The sequence below is a fragment of the Hipposideros armiger genome, unplaced genomic scaffold (genome assembly GCF_001890085.2).
Source record: "Hipposideros armiger isolate ML-2016 unplaced genomic scaffold, ASM189008v1 scaffold_242, whole genome shotgun sequence".
NCBI classification, from domain to species: domain Eukaryota; kingdom Metazoa; phylum Chordata; class Mammalia; order Chiroptera; family Hipposideridae; genus Hipposideros; species Hipposideros armiger.
This window is the reverse complement of record NW_017731592.1, coordinates 1,231,383-1,238,055: the sequence shown is the minus strand read 5'-3', so window position 1 is coordinate 1,238,055 and position 6,673 is coordinate 1,231,383. Positions and strand designations below refer to the sequence as shown.

Below are 6,673 nucleotides of genomic sequence, written 5' to 3'. Positions count from 1 at the left end.
TGTGGGATCCGAACCGGGGCCCTCTGGCATCCCAAGCGAGTTCTTAACCATCGCGCCACTCGGCCGGCCCGACCGTAGTGATATTTAACAATGAGGTATGTAGCACTTTTTCTAGGATGAGTTCACAAACTTAATTGTCCGACCTCGTATATAGCACTTTTAATAGAATGCGTTTGCGAACTTAGTCATCAAACCTGAATGAGGGTTCAGTTTCTCTACATTCTTTTCTGCACTTGTAATTATATGTCTTTGGTTATAGCTGTTCTGATGGGTGTAAAGTGGTATCTCATTGTGGTTTTGATTTGCATTTCCTTAATGGCTAATAATATAGAGCATCTTTTCATGTGCATATTTGCCATTAGTAAATTTTGTAGAAATGTGTACTTAGATTTTTTGACTAATTTTTATTGGGTTATTTGCCTTTTTATTTTTGAGTTGTAAGAGGTTTATTATTTATTATTATTTTTTAATACATTCTAGGTGCAAGTCCCTTATCAGATATGTGATTTGCAAACAGTTTTTCCAGTTCTGTGGACTACGCTTTTTATTCCCCGACTGGTTGTCAAATGATCTTTAATTGAAATATTTTCCTTTGCAGTTCTCAACCAGTTGGGCATTCCATTGCACCACATTTGATGTCATGAGGGTGGCAGCCATCAACATTGCAGCCCACAGACTGGGCAGTCCCAAGATCTCTTTAATGGTTCCAGAGAGTTCTCTAGCTAAAGATCGGTGCCGCATCTGTCTGGCACTGTTGACAGTCTCATCAAAAGTGATATTTCCACTGTGCTTAATGATTTTTTGCTCCTTTCTGTCTGTTGGTGGTTCTTTGAGGGCTTTGGTGATCAGGGCAGAGGCAGAAGGCACCACCTTAATGTGGGCCTGTCTGTTCTACATGGTCAGTTTCACTGTAATCCTCAGACCCTTCAAATCACTGGTTGCTTTAGCGATGTCATCACCAACCTTTTTTGGAGACAGACTCAGGGGGCTGATCTTGGGTGCCAGGGCTTGACTTCCCCACAGGAGCACCTCAGGCATATGATTTTGATTTCGTTGGGGTCGAACTTGGAACTTTGGCAGCATGGTGAAGGTGCTTGGTGTCAGATAAACCTGGATTCCTGACGACGGAAGAAACTTGCACCTTGGTCTCCTCCAGGTGGAAAGCTGAAAAGCTCCTTTCACTTTCTTGATAGTGCCCTTTGAAGCACAAAAGTTCTTAATTTTTGATGATGTCTAGTTCATCTAGTTTCTTTTTTTTGCTTGTGCTTTTGATTTTATATCCAAGAAACCATTACCTAATTCAAGCTTATACAGATTTATGCCGATGTTTTCTTCTGTGAGTTTTATAATTCTAGCTCTTACACTTGAGTCTTTGATCCATTTTGAGTTAATTTTAGTATGATGTGTGGTAGAGGTCCAATTTATTTTTTTGCATCTGACTCTGTAGTTTCCCCAGCACCATATGTTGAAAAGACTATTCTTTTCCTGTCTTTTTAAATTAAATTTATTGGGGTGACAGTGGTTAGTAAAATTACATAGGTTTCAAGTGTACATTTCTTTTTTTTAAAAAAGATTTTTTATTCTAATTTATTTTTTTTAAAGATTTTTATTGGGGAATTGGGGGAGGGGAACAGCGCTGGGGAATCGGGGGAAGGGGAACAGACAAGTTGCCGTCCCTCTGTTCTTCAGTCCAGCTGTGGAGGATGTCGCTTCACTGGCCCAAGTTGGTACCATCACCACGCTCTTCCCAGAGGAGGCAGATCAGTCGCCGGCTTCTGGACGGCCGCTCACAGCGGCTGCTGGCCACTCATGCTGGCTGCTGGCTACACACGGTAGCCCATGGCAATCCACTGCAGCAGTGGCTGCAGCCTACGCCGTCGCCTGCGACGCACAGCAGCCCAGCTCCAGGTTGAGCTGTTGTTCAGCATCTTGGCTGTAGAGGGCAGTATCAACTTGCTGTCATTGTCATGTGTGGGATCCGAACCGGGGCCCTCCGGCGTCCCAAGCCAGCTCCTAACCAATGCGCCACTCAGCCGGCCCTAAATTAAATTTTCTTAATTTCATTTTCAGGTTGTTCATTGCAAGTGTATAGAAATACACTTATTTTGTTTGTTGATCTTGTATCCTGCAATCTTGCTGAACTTGTTTATTCTAGTAGATTTTTAGAGGATTCCTTAGAATTGCCTATATAAAAAATCTTTTTTTTTTTTTTAAATCTTATTGGGGAACAGTGTGTTTTTTCCAGGACCCATCAGCTCTGAGTCAAGTTGTTGTCCTTCAATCTTTGTTGTGGAGGGCGCAGCTCAGTTACAGGTCCATTCACTGTTTTCAGTCTAGTTGTGGGGGGTGCAGCCCACCATCCCATGCAGGATTGAACTGGCAACTTTGTTGTTAAGAGCACGCACTCTAACCAACTGAGCCATCTGGCCATCCACCGGCAGCTCAGCTCAATTTACCGTTTTCAAACTAGTTGCTGGGGTACAGCCCACCATTCCATGCTGGAGTTGAACCGTCAACCTTGTTGTTAAGAGCATGTGCTCTAACCAACTGAGCCACCCATCCGCCCCTAAAAAATCTTTGCATTTAAGAATAGAGATAGTTTTACTTCTTCCTTTCCAGTTTGGGTGTCTTTTCTTTTTCTTGCCTAGTTGCCCTGGCTAGAACCTCCAGTACAATGTTGAACAGCAGTGAGAGTAGACATCCTTGTCTTGTACCTGATCTGAAGGGAAAGCTTTCAGCCTTTCACCATTAAGTGTGATATTAACTGTGGGTTTTCAGATTAGATATGCTGTATAATCTGAATCTGTTCTCCCTTTAAAATCATCAAAGATCTCCTTGACATCAATTGTGCTTCTCAGCTTTCATTTCACCAACAAATATTTTCTCCCATTCTGTGGCTTGTCTTTTTGTTTTCTTAATTGTGTCTTTTGAAGAACAGAAGTTTTAAATTTTAGTGAAGTCCATTTATGTATTTAAAAAAATTCCATGGCTTGTACTTTTTGTATCCTGAAAATCTTTGCTTACTCAAGGTCACAAAGATTTTCTTACCTCTTAAACATCTTGTATCCCTGCTGATAACTTTTTTTAGCACAATGTATGTATATTTGTAAATTATGTGTCCTAATATGTACATTAGAAAGCATACACAAAATTAAAAAATGTGAAAAAGATTAGTCAAAGAACTTGGGTAATACAAAGTAAATATACTTATTAAATAAAAAATACTAGGAGACTTGTGTCCATTTAAATCTCTGGATTGCTTCTGAAAAAGAAGGGGTTTAGCTAGATTGTTGGTAGTTCTGAATTCTTTTGGGTCTTGAGCACTTTTGAGAACTAGATGAAGGCTATAAAATTTTCCCCAAGGAATATACAGAAACAAGACAATTTTGCACACAGTTTCAGTAGATGAGGCCTATCCATAAATCCTTTAAAGGTCTTGTGGATTGACAGGTTAAGAACGCTTAGCCAGCAGTTCCCTAAGTATCTGTCTAAGATCTGTTTTATCTTTGATTTGCCAGATTCCATATACTTTCCCCTCAGGTGTCTTTGCTGTTTCTCCTGGTTCCCAAAGAGATTTGTTTTGGTTTTTTTGGGGGTAATTTTCATTATGACAGTAGCAGACCTGCATCTAACAAGGTGGAGTAAGGTGAGTGGTTAAAACTCAAGACTTCAGTCATTTTAGTCATTTAGAAATATACCATTTGTACAAAGTTTTGTGTTGTTTTATCATTTCTATTATAGTTTAGTGTTTAGAGAACTGCCCCCTATTGTGAATTACCATTAAAATTGTTTTAATTTGGGAATTAACAATATATCATCCTAGGGGCGGCTTGTTAGCTCAGGTAGTTACAGTGTAATGCTCGTAAGGTTGCTGGTTTGATCCCCGCATGGGCCACGCAGCTGCGCCATCCACAACTAGATTGAAGACAACTACTTGACTTGGAGCTGATGGGTCCTGGAAAACACACTGTTCCCCAATAAAATCCTTAAAAAAAACAAAACAAAACAAAAACACATCCCATTTGTCTCATGATAACTTGATAGGTTAAATGCTTCCATGTATTTATATTTAATGTATTTTTTTCCCTTGCAAATTGACAGTTCATATCTACTTATCAATTTGTATATACTATTTATATAACAGATAGCTAACCCTTTTTCTTTCTTTTTTTTTAAACTTTATTGGGGAAAAATGTGTTTTTTGGGGGAGCACTGTGTTTTTTCCAGGACCCATCAGCTCCAAGTCAAGTTGTTCTCCTTCAATCTTAGTTGTGGAGGGCGCAGCTCAGCTTTAAGTCTAGTTGCTGTTTGCAATCTAGTTGCCGGGGTAGGGTGGCGGGGGGTGCACAGCCCACCATCCCATGTTGGAGTCAAATTGGCAACCTTGTTGTGAAGAGCACGTGCTCTAACCAACAGAGCCACCAGGCCTCCTCAACCCTTTTTCATACATACTATATTTCTCTAGTTCTCTTGTTGCTATATTTGTTTAAATACAGAATTAAAAATTTATATCTAGCTTAAGTTTTTTATCTTTTCTGTGTGATTTCTTCTATTTCTTTGACTTAAATTATTTAAAAATATGCATTAAGAATAGAAAAGAAATTTGTATTTATGTTTCTATTATAGGAAATGACTTTGTGAATGACTCTGGAATGGAAACATCTGGGTGGGTGTATTACTGTCCTCCCATAATGCTAGGATTGCACAGATTCTTTTTGATAATGAAGTATAACACTGTCTTAAACTATTTGAGAAGTTTGCAAGACAGCTAAATTAGCTTTATTTAAATCAGTGACTAAGCCAGTGATTCTCTGCTTTGGCTATAAAATAAAAGTTTTATTTTTTTTAAATTTAGGTTAAATTCACATAACATAAAATCCAACATTTTAACTATCTTAATGTGTACAATTTAGTGGCTTTTAGTACATTCAGAATGTGCAACTATTACCACTGTCTAATTCCAGAAAGTTTTCATCATCCCCCCCAAAAGTTCTGTAGCCGTTAAGCGGTCACTGCACATTTCCCTCTCTTCTAGCCCCCAGTAATAGTAATTTGCTTTCTGTCTCTTCAGATTTGCCTGTTGTAGATGTTTCATGTAAATGGAATTGTGCAGTATTTGGGCTTTTGTGATTGGTTTTGTGATTTGGGCTTTTGTGATTTGTATGTATCACTACTTCATTCCTTATTTTTTTACCCCACAGCAGCTGCACCATTTTGTATTCCTGTCAGCAGTTTACTAGGGTTCCAGTTTCTCCATATCCTTATCAACAATTGTTTTCCATTTTCGCCGTCATATAGTACGCTTTGTATTTCTCTAATACAAATGACTAATTTGATTTAAGATGATGACTAACGACAGTCAGCGTCTTTTCATGTGCTTACTGGTCATTTGTGTTTCTATTCAGATTCTTTACCCATTTTTAAATTGGTTTATTTGCCTTTTTACTATTGAGATGCAAGAGTTCTTTAAATATTCCAGATACAATTACTTTATTACATAGATGATTTTCAAATACTTTTTTCTATTTTTTTTTTCTTTTACTTTCTTGATATTTTCGTTTGAAGCACAAAGTTTTTAATTTATATGAAGCCCAATTTACCTATTCTTTTTGTTACTTAAGCTTTTCACGTCTTATGTAACAAACCATTGCCTAGTCAAGATCACAAAGATTTATGATGATGTTTGACTTAAGAATTTTACCTATATCTTACATTTAGGTCTTAGATCCATTTTTTGCAACTTTTGTATATGTGAAGTAGAAGCCCTCTACATTTGTTGAAAAGACTATACTTTCCCCATTGGATTATCTTGGCACCCTTGTTGAAAATCAATAGTAAATGTGTCGGTGTTTTCTGGACTCTCTGTTGTGTTCCATTGATCCTCATGTCTATCCTTGTGCAGTGCTGCAGTGTCTTGCTAACTGTAGCTTTGTAGTAAGTTTTGAAATTGAGATGTGTGTCCTTCACCTTTCTCCTTTTTTTTCAAGATTGCTTCGGCTTTTTTGGACCCTTGTGTTTCCTTGTGAATTTTAGGATCAGCTTGTCTATTGCCACAATAAAATCTAACAAGAGATTTTATTAGGGATTATGTTGAATCTGTAGTGCAATTTGGGGAATATTGCTGTCTTAACAATATCAAGTCTTCCAATTCATGAACACTGGATATTTTTGCATTTATTTAGATCTTTAATTTCTTTCAACCGTATTTTTAGCTCTTTTGCTGTGTTGATTGATTTCAGGTTTTCTTTTCAAAATGTGTCAGAAATCCACAAAAAACAAAAAGTTGATATTTTGACTATTTTGTGCATTTAATAATAACAATTTGAGCAGCTTTATATATAATGACACTTTAAAAAATAAATAAATGCCATTATTTTTATGTATAAAAATTTCAGCTATATTAATTCAAATATATCTGACCATCGCTGCAGAAGGGTTAAGTTTTCAGTTGCAAATCTTGCACTTTCTTTGTGAAATTTATTCCTGAGCATTTTATTATTATTATTATTATTTTTTTTTTTAAAGATTTTTTATTGGGGAATTGGGGGGATGGGAACAGTGCTGGGGAGTTGGGGGAAGAGGAACAGACAAGTTGCTGTTGTTTTGTTCTTCAATCTAGTTGTGGAGGATGTTGCTTCACTGGCCCAAGTTGGCACCATCATTGCGCTCTTCT

At 37.5% G+C, this 6,673-nt stretch overlaps 1 protein-coding gene and 1 pseudogene across 2 annotated transcripts in view; one reads left to right on the top strand and one right to left on the bottom strand.

Moving 5' to 3' along the window:
• The window catches only part of UIMC1 (ubiquitin interaction motif containing 1), a 103,590-nt gene that overhangs the window by 3,971 nt on the left and 92,946 nt on the right, over window positions 1-6,673 (top strand). The window lies entirely within an intron of this gene.
• On the bottom strand, window positions 602-3,889 carry LOC109389749 (60S ribosomal protein L12 pseudogene; annotated as a pseudogene).